The sequence below is a fragment of the Schistocerca piceifrons genome, chromosome 8 (genome assembly GCF_021461385.2).
Source record: "Schistocerca piceifrons isolate TAMUIC-IGC-003096 chromosome 8, iqSchPice1.1, whole genome shotgun sequence".
In the NCBI taxonomy this organism is placed as follows: Eukaryota; Metazoa; Arthropoda; class Insecta; order Orthoptera; family Acrididae; genus Schistocerca; species Schistocerca piceifrons.
Window position 1 is genome coordinate 244,609,523 of NC_060145.1, and position 17,875 is coordinate 244,627,397.

The following is a 17,875-nucleotide window of genomic DNA, read 5'->3' on the forward strand; positions in this document are numbered from 1 at the left end:
CAGTTTCCCCCTAGGCTGCTGCTGCGTTTGCGGCCTCACGTATGAACGCCAACTGACCACTGGCCCGGCCGCACATACACCTTACAGCAGGGCCCCGCGTTCGCCGCCGTCCTGCAGCACACTCCGTCCACGAGCTACGCTCACTACTGTGACTTCCTCCAGACCCAGCACGGCATGCCTCTAAATAAAGTTTTCACTGGCCGCCACTGCCCTCTCCTGGCTATATCACAGTCCTTGCCCAGTCAAATCAGAGAGTACGTGCGCAAAGTATCGATACCGAAACGCCGGCTGCTGGCAGTCACCCCTACTCCATCGCTGAATTAGCGTTAATTTTTGGACAAGTGGGCGTAAGAAAGGTGGTGACTGTACGCGTGAGAGTAGTTAAATGTAGGTGATGTTGAAGAAATTCTACAGCAAGTTCGTTCCTTTTACAAACTGATCATTCCTTGATTGCTCAAGATGAGTTCTATTTACAGATATCTTCTCTCAGTCAAGTTGTGCCATAAAATTCCTTTCTCCTTACTTTATTTCAATAGCTGATTGTTAGTTAGTCAGTGAACCTATCAACAATGCTTCTATTCTCTTCTTTCCAGAACTGTTTATTATAAATCTCTCTTGCGTACAAAGTTACATCCCAGACGAATAACTGAACATATCATTAGCAAAAAGTAGTGTTTGGCAGTGCTCTTAAGAAACTGTTGTTTGTATAGGACGTCTCTTGCGAAATGTTCAAGTGATTTCGTGGTTCTTCGCCTCCGCCTGCTTGCAGCATAACATGCACTGTATTTGGTTTAACTACCTTTGGAGTGTCATCAGTACGGATAGAGTCACAGTTCTAGTACCATAGTACCAGAATTAGATGAACTTTTTTTCACGGTGGCGTTACTGATTTCAGGATTTCAGTATTTGAGCCTAGAAAATCGTAATACGGTCCTTTAATTTTCGTCTTAAACAGTTTCTCGCCATGCTATAAACGCAACTGTTTTTGGCAGAGGCATATCATTCGCAGCTTGTCGTCCAAGAAACGAGAGCCTGTTCACTGGAATGCTACCAAGAAACATAATTGAGGACTTCAAAAGATCTCGATAGTTGTTCTGGACTACTATTCCGTGGTCGAATGGATTTCACATTTACACCCAATGTTACATTCCCGTGTGTCCGATTCATAATCAGGCTCGTTACTGACTGTAGCCCTGCGCATAAGGGGACGAAACGTTGGGTTTAACTGTGAAATCCATTTTACCACGTCAAAACAGCCTGGAACAAAAAAATGGTTCAAATGGCTCTGACCACTATGGGACTTAACATCGGTGGTCATCAGTCCCCTAGAACTTAGAACTACTTAAACCTAACTAACCTAAGGACATCACACACATCCATGCCAGAGGCAGGATTCGAACCTGCGACCGTAGCCCTGGAACATTTTATTACTTGTAATGTAGTCGATTATAAACTACTTCTACATTCTGTGGCAAACAGCCATTGCTTGACCTTCCCCTGAACATACCGTGATTTTAGGGACACTCAAAAATTGCTCCTTGATTGAAAAGTTATTATTACTGACAATCTACCGAAATTTTCAGCACGTTTGCGGGCTGGAAGCAGTCTCCCATTCCGGTATATTTCGTTAGTCATCATGATTCAGGTTTCATATTTTGCTTCTCTAATTTATTCTGTTCATTTGAAAAGGAATGGCTTTTATTATTGGGTTTTCAGTATCATGTCCGAAATCTTCTGCGCCAGAAATAAATGCGTAAAGTATAATTTCAGACTGTGACTCTGAATTTGTCAACAACCCACCAGGGTAGCCGAGGGCGCTAACGCGCTGCTTCCTAGACTCGGGTAGGCGCGCCGGTCGCAGATCGAATCCACCCAGCGGATTAACGACGAGGCCAGCCTGAATGTGGTTTTCAAGCGGTTTTCACATCCCGCTAGGTGATTACCGGGCTGGTTCCCACGTTCCGCCTCAGTTACACGTGTCGCAGACATTTGAAACACGTCGGCACTATTTCACGATTTACACTCGACGCAGACAGTTGGGGTACACTGATTCCGTCCTGGGGGGTACGGGGTGGCAGCAGGAAGGGCATCCGGCCATCCCTAACACTATCACTGCCAAATCCGTTGTAACCACGCCTACCCTGCGATCGCTGTGGGACTATGGCGTAAGCGAAAGAAAAAAAGAAAGACTCGGAATTTGTCAACAATCTCAAAAAGAAACTGGGGGTAAAGTCATGTCGTGTATCTGAAGTTGCTGAAATTGTTGTTTCTGGTGTTGCTATTGCTGCTAATCATCACTGCTGAACAATGACCGACGGCTTTTGACTGTCGTCACGAAAATCACTGCTATTGTAGCCGAACGTTGAATCTTTCTCTGAAACACCAAACTGAAGAGAGGCATATCATTGTTCCATTCCCTCGCACTCCCTTTTTTTCCTAACCGTTTCCGTTGGACTGCTCTTTCTTCCTCACCTTTAAACTTTTAATCTCCACTAATCATGGATATCAGATGCCTAAATAGAATATAAGACGCCTTTAATTAATTACGAAACATTTGAATAAGCTATGACTATTGATTATCCACAATTTCCATCAAGGAGATCAGTTTCAGGACCATAATTTGTTTATTTTAAGGTATCGATGTACTTAACAGTTATTTTGCTAGGAATTCGTGTTTTTCGCAAAAAATGGAAACATTTTAATGCAGTAGTGCTGCCCATTTCTAGATATTAGGATTTCGGATCTTTGATTGTAGAAGAAAATGTTTTGAATCTGCAGCCTCGAGAGTTGTTTGAATCGAATGATTTAAGTGGAAATGAAGGCAAGAGAGTCATAAATGCCTTTTTGTTAATTAGTCTGATTAGCTACCGAAGGGTGCTGATTTCATTTCAAAAGTGTAGCAAGACTACACCCTAGAACGCACTTCGCACAGCCGCACAAATTATTTGAATCATTAATAATAAAATCTTCGACGAAAACGTAAGACGAACTATGATTGGAAGATAAATAAATCAATATGTAAATAAACCAAAACATACATGAAGATAATTAAAGTACAGATACAATAGTAATAAGGTTCTAATATATAACAACGTAAATGAGAAATTGTATAAATTGATTCACACGTAAAACAGACTGATTTTCACATCAACATATTAATACAAAATCAAAAACAGCCGATCATAAGTACTATATACTATATAAATTAATGAAAGCTCTAATCAGTTTCTTTTACTAACGACTACGTGTGATGACACCAAAGATAACTGAAATTTTCTGTTAATACATATTTATCTTTCTGAAAAATTCGGGAATCCATGGTCCTTGCGTTTTCCTTGCGTTTATTTGATAGACAGCTAACTTCGTACTTGATTCAAACCGCATATAGGAGTGTCTTGATTTTAATTTAAATAGACTTCTTGTTTAGTTTTAAAATTTTCTGGCCTTCTTTTCATGCGGTACATGTTGACTACATCCGAGATAAAGTACCTTCGGTGAGTTTATTTCTTATTTCCGATGCTCATGGGACGTCCGATGTTTTCCTAGAATGCATCAATCCATAGTTTGTACTAATCAGTCTTTTCAACCCATTCAGCATGTCGTGTAATTCTTCGCTTCCATTGATAATATCATAATTGAAACCTATCATTTATGTCCTATCACACTTCTTCGATGTGCAGCTAGAACAGTTGGGGTGAAAGTCTGCGTCCCTGGCTTACATCCTTTCTAATTCGAGATTTTCGTTCTTGGTCTTCCACTTTCGTTGCTCCCTTTTGCTTCATGTACATACGAGAACGGTATATTACCCGTCCTTCCCTGTAGCTTCCACCTATTTTTCTCAGGATCGTAACATGTAGCACCATATTAAATACAAGAACACTATTTCTTTCTAATCCTATGAAAATGTTTTCATCTTCCTTCTATTCTGAAACACAATGAAATAACTATTTCACTGGTATCGTTACATTCCTGAAAGTCAAAGCGTTTGCTACCTAATTATCCTCAATTTTCCATGTTTCTCTATATTACTATTGGCTACAACCTGCATTCATTAGCTTTAGGATGGTTGCTCTTATCTGCCCTTCCTCCTTTTGGGATTCTTCTGCGATGTATTCCGAATGTCTGATTGTATGTCTCCAGTTTTGTGGAATCTACTCATCAAACTGAATAGTCGCTGGGTTGCTGCTTTGTGCAACTATGTTAGAAATTCCGAACGAAGTTTATGTATGCCTTCCACCTAATTTCATCACAAATCTTGGCTTGAAAAAGTTTTTTACCTTTATCTTTAAAATTTTTATTTTCTTTGTTGGTTTGTTGGTTTATACTCTAACATTGGATCCCCTGCGTCCTCCAAATGAACAATCAATTCTTCTGTCACATCAGACCAGTCCTCCCTTCTTAGATGCCTTAAATGTACTCATTGCGCCTATTCGCTCACTCCTTTGCCTTTATCGTCTTCTTTGTCACTGCACACTTAATCATTATGCTCTTGCATTTAATTTCACCTGTGGTTGTTTTGACTTTTCTATTAGCTGAATAAATCCCTGTAACACCAATTTCCTTTTCGATTTCTTCTTTCTCAAAAAATGATTCAAATGGCTCTAAGCACTATCGGACTTAACATCTGAGGTCAGCAGTCCCCTAGACTTAGAACTACTTAAACCTAACTAACCTAAGTACATCACACACATCCGTGCCCGAGTCAGGATTCGAACCTGCGACTGTAACAGCCACGTGGTTCTGGACTGAAGCGCCTAGAACCGCTCGACCACAGCGTCTTCTTTCTTTACCCAAGCCATTTCACTTGGCTTCGCTGCACTCTCGGTTATTTCAGTCTTAATTCCGTTCTTTCCTTATTCCGTCGAGCTACTGAAGCACGAGGGCGTGCTAAAGAGTAATACCCCAGAATTTCTTATAAGAAAATTCTTGAAGCTTTTTAAATAAAATAACCGTTATTAACATTCTTCATGAATGAGATTTTCACTCTGCAGCGGAGTGTGCGCTGATATGAAACTTCCTGGCAGATTAAAACACTGTGCCCGACCGAGACTCGAACTCGGGATCTTTGCCTTTCGCGGGCAAGTGCTCTACCATCTGAGCTACCGAAGCACGACTCACGGCCGCTATTCACAGCTTTACTTCTGCCAGTATCTGGTCTCCTACTTTCCAAACTTTACAGAAGCTCTCCTGCGAACCTTGCAGAACTAGCACTCCTTAAAGAAAGGGTATAGCGGAGACATGGCTTAGCCACAGCCTGGGGGATGTTTCCAGAATGAGATTTTCACTCTGCAGCGGAGTGCTAGTTCTGCAAGGTTCGCAGGAGAGGTTCTGTAAAGTTTGGAAGGTAGGAGACGAGATACTGGCAGAAGTAAAGCTGTGAGTAACTGGCCGGAGTCGTGCTTCGGTAGCTCAGATGGTAGAGCACTTGCCCGCGAAAAGCAAAGGTCCCGAGTTCGAGTCTCGGTCGGATACAGAGTTTTAATCTGCCAAGAAATTTCAACATTCTTCATCTTTATTCCTAATATTTAGATATTTATTTCTCAATATAGTCACCCTGTCGACGACATCGCCACTGTAGAATGTTTGATATTGTTGACGGAGCCATGACCTAACCTCTCCTTGCACCGCTTCAGCTTGTGAAGGTCCACGAAGGTGGTCTTTAAGATTTGGAAACAGATGAACATCGCCTGGGGCCCAGTCGGGACTTATGTAGGATGATCGATGACAGCGAACTCAAGACGTTGGCGTGTTGCATATGTCGCAGCGTTCGTGTGTGGTCTGGCATTGTCATCCTGAAGGAAAGGGTGCACCATGTGTAGAAAAATTCTTCCAATTCGGAACTCGGTTACATCACCTTGTTTCTCACCAACCGACATAGCTATTAATAAGATTTTCACTCAGCAGCGGAGTGTGCGCTAATATGAAACTTCCTGGCAGATTAAAACTGTGTGCCGGACCGAGACTCGAACTCGGGACCTTTGCCTTTCGCGGGCAAGTGCTCTACCAACTGAGCTACCCGAGCACGGCTCACTCCCCGTTCTCACAGCTGTAGTTCTGCCAGTACCTCGTCTCCTACCTTCCAAACTTTACAGAAGCTCTCCTGCAGAGTGAAAATCTCATTCTGGAAACATCCTCCCGGCTGTGGCTAAGCCATGTCTTCGCAATATCCTTTCTTTCAGGAGTGCTAGTTCTGCAAGTTTCGCAGGAGAGCTTCTGTAAAGTTTGGAAGATAGGAGACGAGGTACTGGTAGAAGTAGAGCTGGAGGACGGGCCATGAGTCGTGCTTTGGTAACTCAGTTGGAAGAGCACTTTCCCGCGAAAGGTAAAGGTCCCGAGTTCGAGTCTCGGGCCGGCACACAGTTTTAATCTGCCAGAAAGTTTCGACATAGCTTATTACCCACCACAATGTTAGACGCTACATTTCGAAGCCATTCAGCAGCAGAGGGCTGAAAATACGTAGACATGAAGAATAAAGGAATAGAGTGTTAGTAATGTTTGTTTAATTTGATAATCTTTAAGAGTTTTCAAGTAAAAATTTCGGTGGAATTAATTTTCACCTAGTCCTCGTATTTCTTTGTTATGAATCTCTTCGCACGTGCCATTTTTATACCTATGTTTCTTTTCTTTAGCTTCTGTCATTTCCGTTTCTAGAGCTGCCTAAATCCATTTTTGCGAAATATTGTCTTTAACTTCAGTCTAACCTTAATCATAACTAAATTGTTTGCCGATTCTGTGTCCGTTTCTCCATACGCTTTATAATTCAGTATCTGATATCGCAATCTCTGTCTGGTTATGAGTAATCCAGGTAGAATTTTCTCGTATCTCCAGGCCGTGTACAGACTCTTTTAGCGATTTTTGTACACTGTATTCGTTATTACCAACTGAACTTTGTTGCAGAAACCAATCAGTCTTTATCGTCACTCGCTTCCATATTCTGTGGCTTCTATTCTTTCCACTAGTAACGTGTTCTAGTCCCCATAGTTACTGGATTATCATCCCTGTTTTCATGCAGAAATACACGTTTAATATCCTGACATACAATTCTGTCTCGTCCTCTTTCGCCTGTGATGTCGGCACATATACTTGAACTATTACTATTGCGTTGGTTTGGTGTCGTTTCTGATGATAATAACACTGTTACCATAGGGTTCTCAGTAATTAACTCTTGCCCTACCTTCTCCTTCAGAACGTTTCCTGCAATCGTTATACCACTTTCTCCTCCTGATGTCTTACCCCATATTCGTCCGCCCAGAAATCCTTATCTTCCTTTCATTTTACTTCAGTGGATACGACCATATCTAGGTTCTATTTTCAGATTTTCTAGCCTCACAGTCACGATCAAATTTGTCGTATTCCACGCTCGTAGATTGTTTTGCTTTCACTAGTTATTCAGTCTTTTTCTCGTGGTTATCTCCTCTATGGCAATGCCGTAGTGGATATCCGAATGGGGAACCAGAGCGGTATCTTTCGCCAATGGAGAGACAAGCAAGTGAGTTTTTCCGTTACGTGCTACAAGTCCTGTGGATTTGTATAGCTTCTTCCATTGACTTCTGCGTCCCCATGCTCTTAACCACAAGCAATTTTTTGCCATTCAGGGTGAGCCCCCCCCCCCCCCCCCACCCACCTATCCCACAACAGTAAGAAGTTCACGTGAAACGCCGTCCGATCCTGGGACAAGGCTGTTGGCAGAACGATGGTGACATCTTATACCGGATGTTTTCGCCTACCAATTGTAAGGTTTCAATCAAAATTTAAGAAGTGGGTGGAATCGACTTCGGATCTCTGAACGCTTTTATTAACACACAAAGACACTATCATTACATCATGAGTCGGTCAGCAGTAGATATATCAGATGTCAGTAAGTGCTCGTCAGTTATAGTCTCAAGTTTCAATTAAAGAAAGGAAGGGAGTAAAACTCGATGGTGATACCAGACTTAATTTTCTTGAAACCTTTAACATCCCTAGTCGACGAAAAATATCATATTCCTCTCTCCATGGAACACTGCAGAAGTGGAACTTCCCAGAACTTACTCCCCTAAGCTTAGCAGCTGTGACGTCCGCTGGGATTCGTGACGTCACATACAAAGATAATTACATAAATTTTATGTATTTTTTTATTTTTAATTTATCAGCATGCTTCTTTCTCTCAGGGATATTGTCTTCTCTTAACACTTTTACTTACGTGCATAAGTAAATATGAAACGGGTTCTTGAAGGGCCTCAGTTATTCATGTACCAACTCTAGATTTTGAACGTGATGGCTAAAACATAGTTGCCGTTACTGAATTGAATGTAATTTTGTTAATTTCTATTTATTGATTGCTAAGCAAGGCTTGAGAGAATTTCGATTGTTGCCGTGGAGCGGCCAAGATAAAACGTACTGAACTCATGGAATCTGTATAGTTTAAAAACGTGAACTTTAACGTAAATTTATTATCTGTTGCAATTTAAAATGATTCTTATAACGAAATCTCTCGCAATTAGAGTTACTGTTAATACTTTGAAAAATAAATTAATACTTCGGCGCGTAATGGCCGACAAGAGGCTGCATCGGAAGATGAGCTTCTCGCAGCGCAAATTACAAAGAAATTCATTTTGTAGAAATAATAACAAGTTTGTTGTCGTTGTTGTGGTCTTCAGTCCTGAGACTGGTTTGATGCAGCTCTCCATGCTACTCTATCCTGTGCAAGCTTCTTCATCTCCCAGTACCTACTGCAGCCTACATCCTTCTGAATCTGTTTAGTGTATTCATCTCTTGGTCTCCCTCTACGATTTTTACCCTCCACGCTGCCCTCCAATACTAAATTGGTGATCCCTTGATGCCTCAGAACATGTCCTACCAACCGATCTCTTCTTCTAGTCAAGTTGTGCCACAAACTCCTCTTCTCCCCAATCCTATTCATTACCTCCTCATTAGTTATGTGTTCTACCCATCCAATTTTCAGCATTCTTCTGTAGCAGTACATTTCGAAAGCTTCTATTCTCTTCTTGTCCAAACAATTTATCGTCCATGTTTCACTTCCATATAAGGCCACACTCCATACAAAAACTCTCAGAAACGACTTCCTGACACGTAAATCTATGCTCGATGTTAACAAATTTCTCTTCTTCCGAAACGCTTTCCTTGCCATTGCCAGTCTACATTTTATATCCTCTCTACTTCGACCATCATCAGTTATTTTGCTCCCCAAATAGCAAAACTCTTTTACTACTTTAAGTGTCTAATTTCCTAATCTAATTTCCTCAGCATCACCCGACTTAATTAGACTACATTCCATTATCCTCGTTTTGCTTTTGTTGATGTTCATGTTATATCCTCCTTTAAAGACACTGTCCATTCCGTTCAACTGCATTCCAAGTCCTTTGCTGTCTCCGACAGAATTACAATGTCATCAGCGAACCTTAAAGTTTTTATTTTTTCTCCATGGATTTTAATACTTACTCCAAATTTTTCTTTCGTTTCCTTTACTGCTTGCTCAATATACAGATCGAACAACATCGGGGAGAGTCTACAACCCTGTCTCACTCCCTTCCCAACCACTGCTTCCCTTTCATGTCCCACGACCCTTATAACTGCCATCTGGTTTCTGTACAAATTGTAAATAGCCTTTCACTCCCTGTATTTTACCCCTGCCACCTTTAGAATTTGAAAGAGAGTATTCCAGTCAACACTGTCAAAAGCTTTCTCTAAGTCTACAATTGCTACAAACGTAGGTTTGCCTTTCCTTAATCTTTCTTCTAAGACAAGTAGTAGGGTCAGTATTGCCTCACATGTTCCAGTGTTTCTACGGAATCCGAACTGATCTTCCCCGAGGTCGCTTCTACTAGTTCTTCCATTCGTCTGTAAAGAATTCGTGTTAGTATTTTGCAGCTGTGGCTTATTAAACTGATTGTTCGGTAATTTTCAAATCTGTCAACCCCTGCTTTCTTTGGGATTGTAATTATTATATTCTTCTTGAAGTCTGAGGGTATTTCGCCTGTTTCATACATCTGGCTCACCAGATGGTAGAGTTTTGACAGGACTGGCTATCCCAAGGCCGTCAGTAGTTCCAATGGAATGTTGTCTACTCCGGGGGCCTTGTTGCGACTCAGGTCTTTCAGTGCTCCTTCAAACTCTTCACGCAGTATCGTATCTCCCATTTCATCTTCATCTACATCCTCTGCCATTTCCATAATATTGTCCTCAAGTACATCGCCCTTGTATAGATCCTCTTAAACTCCTTCCACCTTTCTGCTTTCCCTTCTTTGCTTAGAACCTGGTTTCCATCTGAGCTCTTCATGTTCCTACAAGTGGTTCTCTTATCTCCAAAGGTCTCTTTGATTTTCCTGTAGGTAGTATCTATCTTACCCCTAGTGAGATAAGCCTCTACATCCTTACATTTGTCTTCTAGCCATCCCTGCTTAGCCATTTTGCACTTCCTGTCGATTGTATTCCTTTTTGCCTGCTTCATTTACTGCATTTTTATATTTTCTCCTTTCATCAATTAAATTAAATATTTCTTCTGTTAGCCAAGGATTTCTACTAGCCCTCGTCTTTTTACCTACTTGATCCTTCACTACTTCATCCCTCAAAGCTACCCATTCTTCTTCTACTGTATTTCTATCCCCCATTCCTGTCAATTGTTCCCTTATGCTCTCCCTGAAACTCTCTACAACCTCTCGTTTTTTCAGTTTATCCAGATCCCATCTCCTTAAATTCCCACCTTTTCGCAGTTTCTTCAGTTTTAATCTACAGGTCACAACCAATAGATTGTGGTCAGAGTCCACATCTGCCCCTGGAAATGTCTTACAATTTAAAACCTGGTTCCTAAATGACTGTCTTACCATTATATAATCTATCTGAAACCTTAGAGTATCTCCAGGGTTCTTCATGTATACAACCTTCTTTCATGATTCTTAAACCAAGTGTTAGCTATGATTAAGTTATGCTACCAGGTGCCTGCCTCTTTCATTTCTTAGAACCAATCCATATTCACCTACTATGTTTCCTTCTCTCCCTTTTACTTACTCCTGAGTTCTAGTCACCCATGACTATAAAATTTTCGTCTCCCTTCACTACCTGAATAATTTCTTTTATCTCATCATACATTTCATCAATATCTTCGTCATCTGCAGAGCTAGTTGGCATATAAACTTGTACTACTGTAGTATGCGTGGGCTTCATCTTTATCTTGGCCGCAATAATGCGTTCACTATGCTGCTTGTAGTAGCTTACCCGTAATCCTATGTTTTTATTCATTATTAAACCTATTCCTGCATTACCCCTATTTCATTTTGTATTTATAACCCTGTATTCACCTGACCAAAAGTCTTGTTCCTCCTGCCACCGAACTTCACTAATTCCCACTATATCCAACTTTAACCTATCCGTTTCCCTTTTTAAATTTTCTAACCTACCTGCCCGATTAAGGGATCTCACATTCCACGCTCCGATCCGTAGAACGCCAGTTTTCTTTCTCCTGATAACGACGTCCTCCAGAGTAGTCCCCGCCCGGAGATCCGAATGGGGGACTATTTTACCTCCGGAATATTTTAGCCAAGAGGACGCCAACATCATTTAATCAAACAGTAGAGCTGCATGCCCTCGGGAAAAATTACGGCCGTAGTTTCCCCTTGCTTTCAGCCGTTCGCAGTACCAGCACAGCAAGGCCGTTTTGGTTAGTGTTACAAGGCCAGATCAGTCAATCATCCAGAGTGTTGCCCCTGCAACCACTGAAAAGGCTGCTGCCCCTCTTCAGGAAGCATACGTTTGTCTGGCCTCTCAACAGATACCCCTCCGTTGTGGTTGCACCTACGGTACGGCTATCTGTATCGCTGAGGCACGCAAGCCTCCCCACCAGCAGCAAGGTCTATGGTTCATGGGGGGGAATAACAAGTTTTTTTACGCAGAAATACGAATAACGTACAGAAAATATGTGTTGCCGCACAATGGCTGCCTTCCGTACCACGAAACAAAACAGTGTGTGTACCACAAAATACGTCCTTCCTCCTCGGCCGTACAATCGCGTCTCTTTCGATCCATTTTTATTTCCATAGACATTAAATAAAGATGCTATCGCTGCATATCAGTTGTTTCAAGAACATTAACTATATCTTTTACACTAATTAAATTCATAAAATACGTAAACTACGATTTACAACCGCTAAAAATGTCAATATTTATGTGACGTACCGTCAACAGCTTAATAACAAAGTTTCGTAGACCCTACGATTTGAGCCGATTACCTCCGAGTCCACCGTTATCTGACAATCGCGAGTTAGCAACCTCTGTTATTGAGCCAAATACGTCGAACAGGTAGCAAGTGTACTAAATCGAATGTACATTAAACTTAATCATTCTTTTACAATGACATATTTTCTTTTCGAAATTAGGAATTACTACTCGTTTATTCTTTAACGGGTACTTTCGCCTGAGAGCTTTGAGACCAGTTCCGCCGGCCGCGGTGGCCGTGCGGTTCTGGCACTGCAGTCCGGAACTGCGGGACTGCTACGGTCGCAGGTTCGAATCCTGTCTCGGGCATGGGTGTGATGTCCTTAGGTTAGTTAGGTTTAAGTAGTTCTAAGCTCTAGGGGACTTATGAACTAAGATGTTGCGTCCCATAGTGCTCAGAGCCATTTCAACCATTTTGAAGACCAGTTCCGCCAAGAAGTGAGAACTGAAAATGGAGTCACATAGCGATTATCAATTACACAACCGACAGAATTCGAGTGGTCCAATCTTTCCACCTGTGGGTTAGAAAATTGTTCCAATGTAACTCTGTGGTAATGCCTTATAGCCCGCCAGTCTCTTCATCTCAGAGTAACACTTGCAACCTACGTCCTCAGTTATTTGCTGGATATATTTCAGTCTCTCTTTTCGTTACAGTCTTACAAGTTCTGTCTAGCACCACAAAAGCTTCTCTCTGATGTCTTAACAGATGTCGTACTATCCAGTCCCACCTTCTTGCCAATGTTTTCCATGGTTTCCGTTTGTCAACGATTTTGAGGAGAAACTCCTCTTTCATTACCTTGTCAATCAATTTTCAACGTTCTTTTGTAGGACCACATTTCTAATGTTTCAAGTTTCTTTTCCGGTTTTTCCGTAGTCCATGTTTCACTATCACTCAATGCTGTCCTCCAAACGTACATTCTCATAAATTTCTTCCTCAAATTGAGGCCTACGTTTGATACCAGTAGACTTTTACTGACCAGGAATGCCCTCTTTGCCTAGCCTAGTCTGCTTTTTATGTCCGTCTGTCATGGGTTATATTGCTGCCAAGGAATCAGAATTCCGTAACTTACACCAATCCTGATGTTACGTTTCTCGCTGTTTCCCATTCTGCTACTTCTCATTACCTTCGTCCTTCTTCGCTTTACTCTCAATCCATATTCTGTAATCATTAGACTCCTCATTGTATTCAGCAGATACTGTTATTCTTCTTCACTTTTACTGGGGGTAGCAATGTTATCAGCGTATGTCTTCACTGACATCCTTTCACCTAGCATTTTAATTCCACTCTTGAACCTTTCTGTCTTTCCTCATTGATTGTTTGAAGTATCGATCGAGGAATTTGTGCGCAATACAATATCCCTGCCGTACACCTACTTTAATCCCAGAACGTCGTTCTTAGTCTTCCACTCCCGTTGTTACCCCTTGGCTCTTGTACATATTGTATATTACCAGCCTTTCCGTATAGCTTAATCCTATTCTCCCCAGACTTTCGTACGTGTTGCTACATTTTATATTGTCGGGCGCTTTTTCCAGGTCAACAGAGTCTATGAATTTGCTTTTAGTTTTATTCAGTCTTGCTTCCATTATTACAGCATCGTCAGAACTGCCTCTCCGATGCCTTTATCTTCGCTAAAGCCAAACTTATCGTCTTGCAATACATCCTTCATTTTCTTTTGAGTTATTCCGTACATCGTCCCTGACAGCAATTATTGTGTAACATTACTTGCCCTTGTCAGCTTTTGTAGTCTTTGAAATTGTGTGAATGAAAGTCAGATAGTATATCAGCAGACGCTTAAATTCTACACAACAACGTGCATAGTCGTTTTGTTGCCACTCACTGCAGTTCCTGTCCCATTTACGTGATAAGATTTTAAGCGTTCCAAAGCTCTTTTCTATGCTGATTATAATACTGGATTCACTATCTCCTCAATATCGACTCCTGTTTCTTTTTCTGTCTCAAGTCTTCCACGTAATAGAGGCCTTCAGTATACTCTTTTCAAGTATTTGCTCTCTCCTTTGCATTTAACAGTGGAATCCATATTGCACTCCTAATGTTACCGCCTTTGCTTTTAATGTCAGCGAAGACTGTCTTCAATTTTCTATGTGCTGAGTCAGCCCTTCCGACAATCACTTCTTTCTCGAATTCTTCACATTTTTCATGAAGCCATTTCGCCATAGTTTCCTTGCACTGCCTATTTATATCATTCCTAAGTTACATGTATTTCTGTTTTCCTGTACTGATGATAAAAAAAGATATATATACAGGGTGTAACAAAAAGGTACGGCCAAACTTTCAGGAAACAATTCTCACACACAAAGAAAGAAAATATGTTACGTGGACATGTGTCCGGAAACGCTTACTTTCCATGTTAGAACTCATTTTATTACTTCTCTTCAAATCACATTAATCATGGAATGGAAACACACAGCAACAGAACGTACCAGCGTGACTTTAAACACTTTGTTACAGGAAATGTTCAGAATGTCCTCCGTTAGCGAGGATATATGCTTCCACCCTCCGTCGCATGGAATCCGTGATGCGCTGACTCTGCCCTGGAGAATGGCGTATTGTATCACAACCGTCCACAACACGAGCACGAAGAGTCTCTACATTTGGTACCGGGGTTGCGTAGACAAGAGCTTTCAAATGCCCCCATAAATGAAAGTCAAGAGGGTTGAAGTCAGGAGAGCGTGGAGGCCATGGAATTGGTCCGCCTCTACCAATCCATCGGTCACCGAATCTGTTGTTGAGAAGCGTACGAACACTTCGACTGAAATGTGCAGGAACTCCATCGTGCATCAACCACATGTTGTGTCGTACTTGTAAAGGCACATGTTCTAGCAGCACAGGTAGGGTATCCCGTGTGAAATCATGATAACGTGCTCCATTGAGCGTAGGTGGAAGAACATGGGGCCCAATCAAGACATCACCAACAATGCCTGCCCAAACGTTCACAGAAAATCTGTGTTGATGACGTGATTGCACAATTGCGTGCGGATTCTCGTCAGCCCACACATGTTGACAGTGAAAATTTACAATTTGATCACGTTGGAATGAAGCCGCATCCGTAAAGAGAACATTTGCACTGAAATGAAGATTGACACATTGTTGGATGAACCATTCGCAGAAGTGTACCCGTGGAGGCCAATCAGCTGCTGATAGTGCCTGCACACGCTGTACATGATACGGAAACAACTGGTTCTCCCGTAGCACTCTCCATACAATGACGTGGTCAACGTTACCTTGTACAGCAGCAACTTCTCTGACATTAGGGTTATCGTCAACTGCACGAACAATTGCTTCGTCCATTGCAGGTGTCCTCGTCGTTCTAGGTCTTCCCCAGTCGCGGGGCATAGGCTGGAACGTTCCGTGCTCCCTAAGACGCCAATTAATTGCTTCGAACGTACTCCTGTCGGGACACCTTCGTTCTGGAAATCTGTGTCGATACAAACGTACCGCGCCACGGCTATTGCCCCGTGCTAATCCATATATCAAATAGGCATCTGCCAACTCCGCATTTGTAAACGTTGCACTGACTGCAAAACCACGTTCGTGATGAACACTAACCTGTTGATGCTACGTACTGATGTGCTTGATGCTAGTACTGTAGAGCAATGAGTCGCATGTCAACACAAGCACCGAAGTCAACATTACCTTCCTTCAATTGGCCCAACTGGCGGTGAATCGAGGAAGTACAGTACATACTGACGAAACTAAAATGAGCTTTAACATGGAAATTAAGCGTTTCCGGACACATGTCCACGTAACATCTTTTCTTTATTTGTGTGTGAGAGATGTTTCCTGAAAGTTTGGCCGTACCTTTTTGTAACACCCTGTATATATATATATATATATTTGCTTTTCAGGCCCAATTTGACTCCTTCTGTTGTCCTTGAATCATCCTCAGATCTAAAAAGAAAGTAAAATAGAATGTGTACAGTTGTACAGAAAGTGGTCAAGTATTGTACGTAATATACAAAAATGATCGGAGATGTAACTTTTAAACGTCCTTTTTGTGTCGTTATGTGGTAGTCGCAGTGTGAGGTGAAAATAATAATGTGGACGGAAATTTGCGTTTACGCTGTCTCGGGCTGTTGTTACATTCATATATGATTTGGAATTTACTTCTTGTGGATGAGCACGGGAAAATTGTTTCTTATTAAGAGGGAACCACAAAGCTTGAATTTAGGTAGTATGTTCCTTTTTCTTGACGTGCCCCACTGGTTTGTTCGAAACACTATCAAGGATTGTTAAATATATGTCCTTTAAATCGTCTGTTGTTTCCTATGTGAGGGTTTGTGGCTCTAGTTACGGAATATGTGAAGTGACTAGCGAACCAAGTGCAGCTATTAAGTTTAGCTTCAGGAAAAATCCGTCATTCGGGTCTTATAAAAATCTATGTTGTTGGTTGCAAGTGGAGAAACAGAATTTTTTTTTTGTAGTCCAGTTCCTCACACTTATTTTTTTCTTTGGGTGAAAAGATGTGAGTGGCTGGTGCTACAGCGTGACGACGTTTGCTGTACGGACATGGTTCTAAGTTGATTTTATGTTTCTCGGACGCTGGAATTGATTGAATGATACCATGCCCCTTAAACAAGACCTTGCTGTGTATATTGAGTCAGACTGCAGTCCTATCCTTTTGATGGTATTTGATCTCTACTGGATTAGGGGGAGAATGTTATATGAGGGTTCGATATGCGGTGGTCTTTTTCAGAGTTCAGGCTCTACCTTTATTGGCCTCTAGAACGTACGTCTGCGTAATCTTGTTGGGGAGCTACCGACGCTAAATTTATAGGTTAATTTGAAACCATTAGTTTAAGGATGTGACTGAACTGTTTTAGAATTAGCCAACGCTTGCCACGATAATGTTCTACGTCCTCTTAAGATGTATTGCAGTCCAATGAAACTGTAGATTTTTGACACCTAGTCCGTCGTTACTCCATGGTATAGCAGGTTTTGCCTTCTTGTATAACAACATGTCATTGCCAAGATGCTGCACGCCGTGTGTTTGGGCATTGCAGTTACTACGGCACAGCGTTTTACTTTTTTCCGAGGGTAATTGTTTACGAAACACACTTTTTGTGAACGATTGTGGTTCCTCGCACTCTTCTCCCGAGCGTAGCCTTTAGTGCTGCTAGATGGCATTCCAAACAGAGTTTCGTTAAAGTTTGAGGGCGTGCGCCGATGTGCACATAAAGTGGGTTTCTTGTTTCCATTGGCTGCAATCATTTTTTCTGTAGATAGGAACCTCCGGTTGTAAGTTACACACGTTTCTTCATCCTAAGAAAATAGCACAACGTAAGTGAAGTATTGCAGACACAGTACAGAGGCGGTATGGAAAATAGGTCCATCAGAATGTAGGAGTGAAAGGGAGTGGTAATTAGGAAAATCACGTCGGACAGTATGAGAAACAAGTGTCAAAAATTCTAAATTTCACATACAAGGTGTACGGAATGTTTCTCCCTTTTTTATTAACCGAGCCATTGAGATCCGATGCTCTGGCTACCACCTTTTACCGATTGCTGGTGTTGGCTTTATGAATTTCATTTCATTAATTGATGAATCATATTGAACGTATTATCCCGCACCGTCATCCCCCTCGAATGTTTGCTGCTAGCATGTTCCGTCATATATCTGCTGATGGCAAGTGTTTCTGCGGCGGTA

General features: G+C 41.7%; 1 non-coding gene across 1 annotated transcript; it reads right to left on the minus strand.

The window, feature by feature from the left end:
• Positions 1–5,948: 5,948 nt before the first annotated feature.
• Positions 5,949–6,023, minus strand: Trnas-cga. Its single transcript has one exon. It is a non-coding gene; the product is annotated as a tRNA-Ser (tRNA).
• Between the last annotated feature and the right edge of the window lie 11,852 nt (positions 6,024–17,875).